The sequence below is a fragment of the Monodon monoceros genome, unplaced genomic scaffold (assembly GCF_005190385.1).
Source record: "Monodon monoceros isolate NGI ecotype Baffin Bay Population unplaced genomic scaffold, NGI_Narwhal_1 Super_Scaffold_6, whole genome shotgun sequence".
In the NCBI taxonomy this organism is placed as follows: Eukaryota; Metazoa; Chordata; class Mammalia; order Artiodactyla; family Monodontidae; genus Monodon; species Monodon monoceros.
Window position 1 is genome coordinate 29017355 of NW_021703783.1, and position 12644 is coordinate 29029998.

The 12644-nt window shown below is 33.7% G+C and overlaps 1 protein-coding gene across 1 annotated transcript in view; it reads right to left on the reverse strand.

Annotated features, from left to right (window-relative positions):
• SLC2A13 (solute carrier family 2 member 13) overlaps positions 1-12644 on the reverse strand; it is a 432223-nt gene that overhangs the window by 245356 nt on the left and 174223 nt on the right. The gene's annotated exons all lie outside the window — the stretch shown is intronic.

Here is a 12644-nt window from a genome sequence, read left to right on the forward strand (position 1 = left end):
ATTTCTTCTAAGATGAGGAACAAGAGAAGGTTGTCCACTCTCACCACTATTACTCAACATAGTTTTGGATGTTTCAGCCACGGTAATCAGAGAAGAAAATGAAATAAAATGAAATTGGAATAGAAGCAAAACTGTCAATGTTTGCAGATGACATGATACTATACATAGAGAATCTTAAAGATGCTACCAGAAAATTCCTGGAGCTGATCAATGTATTTGGTAAAGTAGTGGGATACAAAATTAATGCACAGAAATCTCTTGCTATCCTATATACTGACAAAAAATCTGAAAGAAAGATTAAGGAAACACTCTCATTTATCACTGCAACTAAAAGAATAAAATACCTAGGAATAAACCTACCTAAGGAGACCAAAGACCTGTATGCAGAAAACTGTGAGACACTGATGAAAGAAATTAAAGACGATACAAACAGACGGAGAGATATAGCATGTTCTTGGTTGGAAGAATCAACATTGTGAAAATGACTATACTATGCAAAGCAATGTACCAATTCAAAGCAATCCCTATCAACCATCAATGGCATTTTTCACAGAACCAGAACAAAAAATTTTACAATTTGTATGGAAATACAAAAGACCGCGAATAGCCAAAGCAGTCTTTAGAATGAAAAACGGAGCTGGAGGAATGAGGCTCCCTGACTTCAGACTATACTATAAAGCTACAGTAATCAAGACGGTATGGTACTAGCACAAAAACAGAAATAAAGATCAATGGAAAAGGATAGAAAGCCCCGAGATAAACCCACACACATAGGGTCATCCTGCCTTTGATAAAGGAGGCAAGAATATACAATGGAGAAAAGACAGCCTCTTCAATAAGTGGTGCTACGAAAACTGGACAGCTACATGTAAAAGAATGAAATTAGAACACTCCCTAACACCATACACAAAAATAAACTCAAAATGGATTAAAGACCTAAATGTAAGGCCAGACACTATAAAACTCTTAGAGAAAAGCACAAGCAGAACACTCTATGACATACACCACAGCAATATCCTTTTTGACCCACCTCCTAGAGAAATGGAAATAAAAACAAAAATATACAAATGGGACCTAATGAAACTTAAAAGCTTTTGCACAGCAAAAGAAAACATAAACAAGACGAAAAGATAACCCTCAGAATGGGAGAAAATATTTGCAAACGACGCAACTGACAAAGGACTAATCTCCAAAATATACAGGCAGCTTATGAAGCTCAATATCCAAAAAAAACAAAGAAGCAACCCAATCCAAAAATGGGTGGAAGACCTAAACAGACATTTCTCCATGGAAGACATACAGATTGCCAACAAACACATGAAAGGATGCTCAACATTACTAATCATTAGAGAAATGCAAATCAGAACCACAATGAGGTATCACCTCACACCGGTCAGAATGGCCATCATCAAAAAATCTACAAACAATAAATGCTGGAGAGGGTGTGGAGAAAAGGGAACCCTCTTGCACTGTTGGTGGGAATGTAACTTGATACAGCCACTATGGAGAACAGTATGGAGGTTCCTTCAAAAACTAAAAGTAGAACTAGCACATGACCCAGCAATCCCACTACTGGGCATATACCCTGAGAAAACCATAATTCAAAAAGAGTCATGTACCACAATGTTCATTGCAGGACTATTTTACAATAGCCAGGACATGGAAGCAACCTAAGTGTCCATCGACAGATGAATGGATAAAGAAGATGTGGCACATATATACAACGGAATATTACTCAGCCATAAAATGAAACGAAATTGAGTTATTTGTCGTGAGGTGGATGGACCTAGAGTCTGTCATACAGAGTGAAGTAAGTCAGAAATAGAAAAACAAATAGCATATACTAACACATATATATGGAATCTAAAAAAAAAAAAATTGGTTCTGATGAACCTAGGGGCAGGGCAGTAATAAAGATGCAGACATAGAGAATGGACTTGAGGACACGGGAGGGGGAAGGGTCAGCTGGGACAAAGTGAGTTAGTAGCATTGACATACATATACCACCAAGTATAAAATATACAGCTAGTGGATGGCAGCTGCATAGCACAGGGAGATCAGCTCAGTGCTTTGTGACCACCTAGAGGGGTGGGATAGGGAGGATGGGAAGGAGTCACAAGAGTGAGGGGATATGGGGATATATGTATACATATAGCTGATTCACTTTGTTATAGAGCAGAAACTAACAGAACATTGCAAAGCAATTATACTCTAATAAAGATGTTAAAAAATTTATTACATGCCAAAAAATAAAATAAAATAAAAAATAAAAGCAGCATGGGAAGAGCCACAAGTTATATATAACAGAACCCCCTTAAGGCTATCAGATGGCTTTTCAGGAGAAACATTGCAGGCCAGAAGGGAGTGGCATGATATATTTAAAGTGATGAAATGGAAAACTTAAAACCAAGAATACTTCACCTGGCAAGGTTTTCATTCAGATTTTATGGAGAGATAAAAGTTTTACAGAGAAGCAACAGCTAAAAGAGTTCAGCACCACAAAACCAGTTTTACAACCGATATTAAAGGCAGTACTCTAAGTGAAAAAGGCCACAACCTGAAACTGCAATATTACAAAAAGAAAAATCCCTCTGGTAAAGGCAATACACAGTTAAGTTGGTAAATCAACCACATATAAGCTAGTAGGAAGGTTAAAAGACAAAAGTAGTAAAATCATCTGTATCTGCAATAAGTAGTTATATATATATTATATAATATATATTTATATAAATTATATAAATGTATGTAATTTATATATTTATAAATGTTTATTACTTATATATATACATATATAAAATGTTGCTGATCTATTAAGTTCAAATGCATTTTAAGAACCCTGCATTTTTATCCCTCCACTACATTTACTGCTTTTGACATATTTTATATCTTTTTGTTTTGTCTATACCTTAACTACTTATTAAAAGAAATTACTGTCTCCTTTTCACAGAGAGAAGTCCCTTTAATATTTGTTGTAACACTGGTTTTGTGATGCTGAACTCTTTTAGCTGTTGCTTCTCTGTAAAACTTTTTATCCCTCCATAAAATCTTAATGAAAACCTTATCAGGTAAAGTATTCTTGGTTTTAGGTTTTCCCTTTCATCACTTTAAATATATCATCCCACTCCCTTCTGGCCTGCTGTGTTTCTCCCGAAGAGTCATCTGATACCCTTAAGGGGGTTCTGTTGTATATAACTTGTGGCTCTTCCCTTGCTGCTTTTAATATTCTCTCATTATCTTGGGTTTATAATATATATAAATTAAGTATGTAAATATGTTTTATATTTATATCATATTTATGTATTATATTTATCATATTTATATATAATATATTCTTAAATATTTATATCATAGTTATATATTTATAGCATGTTTATAAATATATTTAATATATATAATATGAATATATTTTGTATATATTTACATTTATATATATTATATACTTTAAAAATATATATTTATATATATTATATATATGCATTTGAACTTAACAGATCAGCAACTTTATATATATATATTATATATATAATATATATATGTGTATATATATGTATATATATTATATATGTATACATATTATATATATATTAGAGAGAGAGAGAGAGAGAGAGAGAGAGATTGCTATATACAGAGACTGATTTCAGATCTAAAGATCAACACAGGCTGAAAGTTAGGAGATAGAAAAAGGTATTCCATGCAAATGCAAATGAAAAGAAAGCCAGGTTATCAATACTTGTATCAGACAAAATAGACTTTAAAACAAAGACCGTAACAAGAGGCAAAGAAGGACATTACAATATGATCAAGGGATCAATCCAAGAATAAGACATAACAACTGCAAATATATATTCATCCAACATAGAAGCACCTAAATACAGAAAGCAAATATTGACAGACATAATGGAAGAAACTGACAGTAACACAATAATAGTAGGGAACATTAACACCTCACTTATATCAATGAACGGATCGTCCATACAGAAAATCAGTAATGAATAACTGGCCTTACATGACACATTACACCTTATGGATTTATGCGTGTGTGTGTGTGTAATGTGTGTAACATTCCATCCAAAACAGCAGGTTACACATTCTTTTCAAAGGCAAATGAAATATTTTCCAGCAGGATATAACACATGAAAGGTAATAAAACAAGTCTCAGTAAATTAAAATAACTGAAATTGTATCAAGCATCTTTTCTTAACACAGTGATATTAGACTACAAGAAAAAATCAACTACAAGAAAAAAATGCAAAGAAACACAAACACGTGGAGGCTAAACAATATGCTATTAAACAAACAATGGATTACTGAAGAAATCAAAAAGTAATTTAAGGCAAATGAAAACAAAAACACAAAGATCCAAAATTTATCGGATGCAGCAAAAGCAGTTCTAAGAGAGAAGATTAGAGCTATACAAGCTTACCTCAGGAAAAAAGAAAAATCTTAAATAAATAATATAACCTTAACACCTAAAGGAACTACATAAAGAACAAACAAAATCCAAAGGTAGTAGAAGGAAAAAAATGATAAAGTTCAGAGCAGAAATAAATGAAATAGAGACCATGAAAAACAATAGAAAAGATCAATGAAACAGAGCTGGTTCTATGAAAAGATAAACAAAATTGATAAACCTTTAGACAGACTCAGCAAGAAAAAAAAGTGAAAAGGCCCAAATCAGGAAAATCAGAAATGAAGAAGGAAAAGTTACAACTGACACCACAGAAATGCAAAGGATCATAAGAGATTTCTATGAACATTTATATGCCAATAAAATGGACAAATTCCTAGAAATGTATAATCTCCCAAGACTGAACCAAGGAAGAAAAAGAAAATATGAACAGACCAATTATCAGTAATAAAACTGAATCAGTAATAAATTCCCAACAAACAAAAATCCGGAATCAGATGGCTTCACAGGTGAATTCTACCAAATATTTAGAGAAGAGTTAACACCTATCCTTCTCAAACTATTCCAAAAAACTGCAGAGGAAGGAACCACTTCTGAACTCATTCTAAGAAGCCAGTGTCACCCTGAAACCAAAACCAGACAAAGGTATTACAACAAAAAGAAAATTACATACCAATATCACTGATGAAAATAGATGCAAAAATCCTCAACAAAGTATTAGCAAACCAAATTCAACAATATATTAAGAGGATCCTACAACATGATCAAGTGTTATTTATCCCAGGCATGCAAGGAGGGTTCAATATTCATAAATCAATGTGATACACCACAATAACAAACTGAAGAATATAAATCTTATGATCATCTCAATAGATGCAGGAAAAGGTTTTGACAAAATCCAACAACCATTTATGATAAAAACCCTCAACAAAGTGGATTTAGAGGGAATATATCTCAACATAATAAAGGCCATATATGACAAGCCCACAGCTAACACCATACTCAATGTTGAAAAACTGAAACCATTTCCTCTAATATCAGGAGCAAGACAAGGATGCTTACTTTCACCACTTTTATTCAACGTATTATTGGAAGTCCTAGCCACAGCATTAAGACAAGAAAAAGAAATAAAAGGAATCCAAATTGGAGAGAAAAGTAAAACTGTCACTGTTTGTAGATGACCTGATAGTATACATAGAAAATCCTGAACACCACCAAAAAAGTACTAGAGCTCATCAATAAATTCGGTAAAGTTGCAGGATACAAAATTAATATACAGAAATCTGTTGCATTTCTATACACTAAGAGCAAACTATCAGAAAGAGAAATTAAGAAAACAACCCCATTCACAATCACATCAAAAAGAATAAAATACCTGGCATAAATCTAACTAAGGAGGTAAAAGAACTGTACTCAGAAAACTATAAGACATTAATGAAATAAATTGAATACTACACAAACAGATGGAATGAGATACTGTGTCCAGTTTGGAAGAATTAATATTGTTAAAATGACCACACTACCCAAGGTAATCTATAGATTCAATGCAATCCCTATCAAAACACCAATAGCATTCTTTATAGAACTAGAACAAATAATTCTAAAATTATATGGAAACACAAAAGACCCCAAATAGCCCAAAGAGTCTTGATAAAGAACAAAGCTGGAGATATCATGCTCCCTGATTTCAAACTCTATTACAAAGCTACAGTAATCAGAAAAGTCTGGTACTGGCACAAATACAGACCCATAGATAAACTGAGTAGAACAGAGAGACTAGAAATGAATCCACACCTATATGGGCAATTAATGTATGACAAAAGAGGCAAGAATATGCAGTGGGGAAAAGACACCCTCTTCAGTAAATGGTGTTGGGAAAACTAGACAGCTACATGTAAAAGACTCAAACTGGACTACTCTTCCACACCATGCACAAAAATAAATTAAAAGTGCCTTAAAGACTTAACTGTAAGACCTGAAACCATAAAACTCCTACTAGAAAAAAACATAGGAAAGTAAGCTTTTTGCCATAGGTCTTATTAATATATTTTTTGGATATGTCTCCTCAGGTAAGGGAAACAAATGGGACTACATCAAACTAAAAAGCTTTTGCACAGCTAAGGAAACTATCAACAAAATGTAAACGCCACCTGTTGACTGGGAGAAGATATATGCAAATGATATATCTGATAAGGGGTTAATATCCAAATATACAAAGAACTCGTGCAACTCAACATCAAAAAAACAAACAACCCAATTAAAATATGGGCAGAGGATGTGAACAGACATTTTTCCAAAAGGATATACAGATGGGCAAAAGACATATGAAAGGATGATCAACATCACTAACCAGTAGGGAAATGCAAATCAAAACCACAATGAGATATCACCTCATACGTGTCAGAATGGCTATTATCAAAAAGACAAAAAATAACGAGTGTTGGTAAGGATGTGAATAAAAGGCACTGTTGGTGGGAATGTAAACTGGTGCAGCCACTACAGAATACAGTATGGAGATTCCTAGGAAATTAAAAATAGAACTACCATGTGATCCAGCAATTCCACTCTGGGTATTTATCCAAATAAAACAAATAATAATTAGAGAAGATATATGCAGCCCTTGTTCATTCCAGTATTATTTCCAATAGCCAAAGTGTGGAAGCAACCTACATGCCCACTGACAGATGAATGAATAAAGAAGATGTGGTATACATATGTATATGGAATATTACTCGGCCTACTCAGCCAACAAAAAAAAAGAAAGAAATCTTGCCATTTGTGACAATATGGATGGACCTAGTGGGTATTATGCTAAGTGAAATACAGACAGAGAAAGACAAAACTGTGTGATTTTGCTTATATGTTATACCTACAAAAACAAAAGAAATGAACAAACATAACAAAACAGAAACAGAGTTACAGATATAAGGAATAAACAGGTGTTTGCCAGGGGGAGGGAGTTGGGAGTAAGAAAGGAATAGGTAAGGAAGATCTGGAGGTATAAACTTCCAGTTAAAAAACACATGAGTCAAGAGGATGAAATGTACAGGATAAGGAATATAGTCAGTAATTATGTAATATTTTTGTACGATGACATCTGTAACTAGAGTTACACTGGTGATCATTTTGAAATGTACAGAAATAGCGAATCACTATGCTGTTTAATAGGAATTAACATAGTGTTGTAGGTCAATTAAACTTTCAGAAACAAACAACAAACTCATAGAAAGAGATTAGATTTGTGGTTACCAGAGGCAGGGGATTGGGGGGGAGGATTAGATGAAGGCAGTCAAAAGGTATAAAGTTCTAGTTATAAGATACATAAGTACTAGGGATGCACTGTACAACGTGATAAATATAATTAACTCTGCTGTGTGTTATATATGAAAGTTGTTAAGAGAGTAAATCCTAAGAGTTCTCATCACAGGGAAATTTTTTTCTATTTAACTCTGTATCTATATGAGATGATGGATGTTCACTAGACCTACTGTGGTAGTTATTTCATGATGTATGTAAATCAAATCATTGTGCTGTATACCTTAAACTTACACAGTGCTATATGTCAATTATATATCAATAAAACTGGAAGAAAATTTCAAAAAAAGAAATAAAGATATTCTGTAAAAAGAACTTAGTGCTAAGTTCTCCAAAATAGAATGATCTTTAAATAGAGCTTTGGGTTCATAGAAAAGAAGAGTTGATTAAAAATATGGATTTTCCAGTACTCTCATCTTTCACTTATAGGTTTAACTCCTAAAATAAATAAAACCTATGTCAGAATGTAAATGCTGCTGAAAAAGGAACAAAGCAATAACCTTATCTTCCATTTGTTCAGGTATGCTAGGACACATGAGATTTAAAATGTCTTTACCACACCATGAACACAACAGACAGATCCTACAAGGGAGCTCCATAAATGTGTTTGGTCCCTAAATGCAAGAGAGTTGGTACACAGGATCCTGAAGGCCACAAGGTCGATGATGGATTCTAGAATGTATTTTGCTCACAGTGTCATTCAAGAAACATCCTGTATCGTAGCATATAAATAAAACAAATCTGTCTTCTTAGGGATGCTTTTATTCATGGCATCTCAGCAATTAAAGGTCTTTCCGCCAAAGCTCTGCATGGCTGCTGAGCTTGCTTTGAGTTAGTAAAGGATATCAGTCACTTCTGCAGACCTAGAGAAAAGGTTGATCTATAGAGCAAGTATGAATCAAACCCTGGATTTCCATAGAAAAATTCACTATATATGCCATTTAGTCTTCTCGTCTTTATTTACAAAATTTCAGAAGAAAACAATCACCAGTAAAATGTTCCATACAAATGAGAAATATAATCATTGTATTTCCCAAATCTAATAACTTAAATAACAGTAAGACCAGTTAACTGGCATAAACACAGCTTCATTTATTCCAGAAGGATATGCTAAGAACAATACAGTACCACAATAATAACTTTAACTTTCTTTTCCACAAAACATTTTATGGCCTAAAGTGATCAACTAAACACCCCCTCCTCATGTGATCAATACCTAAGGCAAATCAATATTGAAAAGGAAGTTTATGCACATTAACAGGCTGGTATATTAGTTTTAGTTTTAAAAAGCTATTGGATTTCCATAATGAATCAATCTTTTTATTGTTTCTCTGCTAACAACAACTCATCCTGTTACTTTTAGCAAAGCTGAAAGAACAAAATGAGATAACTAGAAAAGGTGGAGAGATTGATAAATCTGCGTGAGTTCAAAATACTTTTAAAAACCACTTATAAATCTGGGTTAGAATAAAGTAATCTTCTAAATTAACAAGAAACAAAAAAGAATTTCAAAAATAAATTTTCACAAATTTCTACTTATAAATACAGTGATATATAACTCTATCCATCCATCCATCCATCCATCCATCTATATGAGGGGGCTCAGCTTTGTAAGTCTATGGTTTAGGTTTATTCATATATTATAAAGATTGGTTCAGAAATTTCAGTGACCTTTTACACAGAGTGTAATTTTCAGAGTTCTTGGTCTATGAGGGCGGTTTCCTTCAAGGTCACAACTTTATTTTAAGATAAATCTATGACATATCACTACCTGAAACATAACTCATCACTCAGTGAAACCCAATAAAATAGTATTACATCCAAAGGAAGGCAAAGGGAAACTAAAGCTCTCAAATAACATTTAGGAGTGATTAATATTATTTTCTTAACTTTAGGCACACAGCATATCTCTGAGTACCCAGGGCTACTTAGGCATCTGGAGAAATGTCTTTTGAATTCTCCTTGCCTAGTCGTTATACACAGCAGGATAACACATAAAAGCAACATTAAAAGCTATCCTGTGCTATGGTGGTCAAAATGGATTTAGTGAAAATGCTGAAGGGATGATCAGCAGTTTTGTTTAAATCAAATCTTGGACATGAGAGGTATGCTAGTGTAATACAGCACCTATGAGAAACAGGGCTTTCCTGTACACTACAAGGGTGTTAAAATTGTTAAAATCTTCCTTTTTCCCTCATACATATATACATGTACACACAGACATATGTATGTTTATGGATATATAAATATATAACGTATGTGTGTGTATATATTATTTACACACACACACACACACACACAGATTTTGCAATCCAATGATCACCATTACAGAATCTCTTATTACTTAACAGAAATTTAGTTCCTCATCCCCCTTTTTGACCTCTTCTCCACTCCTACTTAGATGAGGAAAATGAGGTATCATTAAAGATATAAATACATTTTTTCAAATGGCTACAACAATTCTGTTCCTTCTTCCTTGCTTTTGTTTAATTCATAGGCACATGCCCACAAGACTAAAACTTCTGAAAAACCGTGGGAGAATTTCAGCAGAGAACAATTGGCAGCAGGAAATGGGAGAAGTGAGTTCCACATGTCCTGCTCTAGAAACTGTATGGTAGGAATGAGAAAAAAAAAAAATATTGGTGTTCGATTAGCACAGCCAGCAGAGCCTGCTAGCCTGAAAACAGATACACACAGTGAGCATCCCTGCTGATCACACCTTCAGTATTTTCACTAAATCCATTCTGATGACCATAGCACAAGATAGCTTTTAATGCTGCTTTTATGTATTAAGCTACTGTGTATAATGCCTGGGCTAAGAGAATACGGAAGACATTTCTCCAGATGCCCTTGCTTTTAGATGTCTGTGGGTATCTAACATTATTTCCTTGATATTTTTAACTTGTGATTTTTTTCATTAGGCAGATTCTTCCAATCTTTTAACATGACACAACCTTAATTTTACTTGATGTGGTTTAAGATGCTCTTCTAGATAAATATGGCTCTCTAGGGATGAGGTCAGTATTGCAAATCTACATATGGCCGTTTTATTTTGAGGCATGTCTGTAGTTACCATATGGTCAATAGCAGTCTGTGAAGGGAGTCAGGATGTGTCTATTTAAAATACTGACTGAAATTTGAGTTTCTACTTAGAAATGCTTTGATCCTTCTACTTTTTCTGAATGCTGAAACTTAGTCTTTTAAAAATGCAACCTGCTCACTGTACCACAAAATTCAATTACAAAATAAAACTCATTTCTATATATTTTTCAGTTATACATATATAAAAAGCATAGCATTATATTCATTATCAGAGATGTGGAAATGATTCTAATCTCGATACTCAACTTGTTTATGGCTTACTTAGAGCATGTCCTTGTATGGCTTGTGATCATTTGAATACAAAATTTAAATAGGGGTGAAGCAATGTGTGGCTGAATGCTTTTCAGGGATGTTCTAGAACATCCTGTCCTCTGAGGTCCCTTAAAACAAAAAGATTCTAAGACTCTGTTAAATGAAACTATTTTAGCAACATTTATGTTAAAAAATATATGGCTCTTCATGTGAAATATAGCCATGATGTAGCTGTTACGCAGGAGTATAAACAAAAGTTGTATTTGAGTGAGGTCTGTAGCTATTATGAATTATTCCCATTCATTATTCATCAAGTTACTATAAATGTTTTAGGAAAATAGTGAAAAGTCATTTTTTCAGCACTCTCCTAAAAACTACTGTCCATAAATATTCTATTTAGCCTATTAGTATAAAGCTTTCACTTTACTGCTATATATCCATTTGGTATTTTAAGGAAAAAGCAACACATCTGTGGGGGAATTGAGTGCTTCTAAAGGGACAAAGCAAACTAAATTATTCCTGATAAAACAAAAAACTGACATTTAAAACCAGGAAATGGCATTTTCATAACCTCAAAAATATCTGTTCTAAAATGATGTTTTGACTTAAGAGAGTCATGACTTAAATAGAATCCCCATCCACACATACTTTCAACTCACTTTGCAAATTACCTCAAATCTTCAAGCAATTGTGAAGCCATGTGATGTAAATTCCTGTAACTTACTTAGCTCCTTTCCAATACAAAGTTCCTCAATACCATTACCTGTTTCTCTTCCCCTTCCAGCTCACTGAAAGTAATCCTTTCCTTCCTGAGCCTCCATTTATATGGTCCTGTCTCCTTCCTCCTCTGAGATCTTGGACATCATTATTCCCCTTTCTTCCCTTTCAAATCAATTCCTCTATCCCAATTATGCCAAATACAATTTTATCATTTGTGAAAGAGTATCTACACATGCCTTCTCGATTTCTGCCACTGTAAGCTCCCCCACCCCCATCCCTCACCATTCTACTGAAACAACTCTCTCAAAAGGTCATTAATGATATTCTAATTGCTAATTCTAATAAGAAAGTAGTCATTCTCTTTGATCTCCTTACATTTCATGTTATGTCCAGTTCTTCTGCAAAACTCTCTTATCCTTTGCTTTCCCTGATACTACAGAATTTTGTTTCTCCTCTAACATTTCTTTGTTTTATTTCATTGACCCCTGCTGGATCCTTTTCTTCTCTTATCCTTCATGTAGGCATTCTCCAAGGTTCTTCCCCAAGTCCTTTAAATTCTATTGTAGCCGGTCTTTTTTACTTCTAAGACTACATCTTTTAATTCAAAAAAATTTAAAAATGCACACCCCAAAATTTTTACCGATAATTCCATACTTTTTGATCACTAAAGTACTATTTTAATATAATAAGTGCCCTGATGTTTCAAGAACTAACTTTATAAACCACATTACTGCATTTGCTGTCCTGGAGGACATTTTCTCCTATCCACACTGGGTATCCCCTATATGAAGCCTCATGTAAGAAAATATGTAAATGCCAGTGAAAGTATGCGGGAGACACGGGTTTG